Source organism: Aplysia californica, unplaced genomic scaffold, assembly GCF_000002075.1.
Source record: "Aplysia californica isolate F4 #8 unplaced genomic scaffold, AplCal3.0 scaffold00660, whole genome shotgun sequence".
In the NCBI taxonomy this organism is placed as follows: domain Eukaryota; kingdom Metazoa; phylum Mollusca; class Gastropoda; order Aplysiida; family Aplysiidae; genus Aplysia; species Aplysia californica.
The window spans coordinates 5,710-6,204 of record NW_004797930.1 but is presented as its reverse complement, the minus strand read 5'-3'; positions in this window follow the sequence as shown (position 1 = coordinate 6,204).

Sequence of the window (495 nt, the reverse complement as noted above, 5' to 3'; positions counted from 1 at the left end):
GAGAGTATGAAATCCTGGATAGGTAGATAGATAGATAGATAGATAGATAGATAGATAGATAGATAGATAGATAGATAGATAGATAGATAGATAGATAGATAGATAGATAGGACGTACAGATAAACGTACAGACAGATGGACAGACGCACAAACAGACAAACGAACCAATAGATGTATCTGTTGTGCAACATTTGAAACGGAAAAAACCCCCAAACCCCCAAAACGTAAATTACACCAAGAGCTTATGGGATGGGAGAGATACAGCCAAAGTTTGGGAACAAAAAGACAGGCGGACTTTTTGAAGCAGCCAAACGGGTGACGTTTACAATGACTCACGGCTAGTTTAGGAAGGATACAAACGACAGGTCGGATCAAATATGGGATTATTTATCGTCCCCTCAGGGACCGCCTGGCTGCTCCTTAAGGCAGACGATCCTCGTCTTTGCAGAGGATAAAATGGCGGATGAGTGGGGACTATTTTTTTGGTTGGTTTTG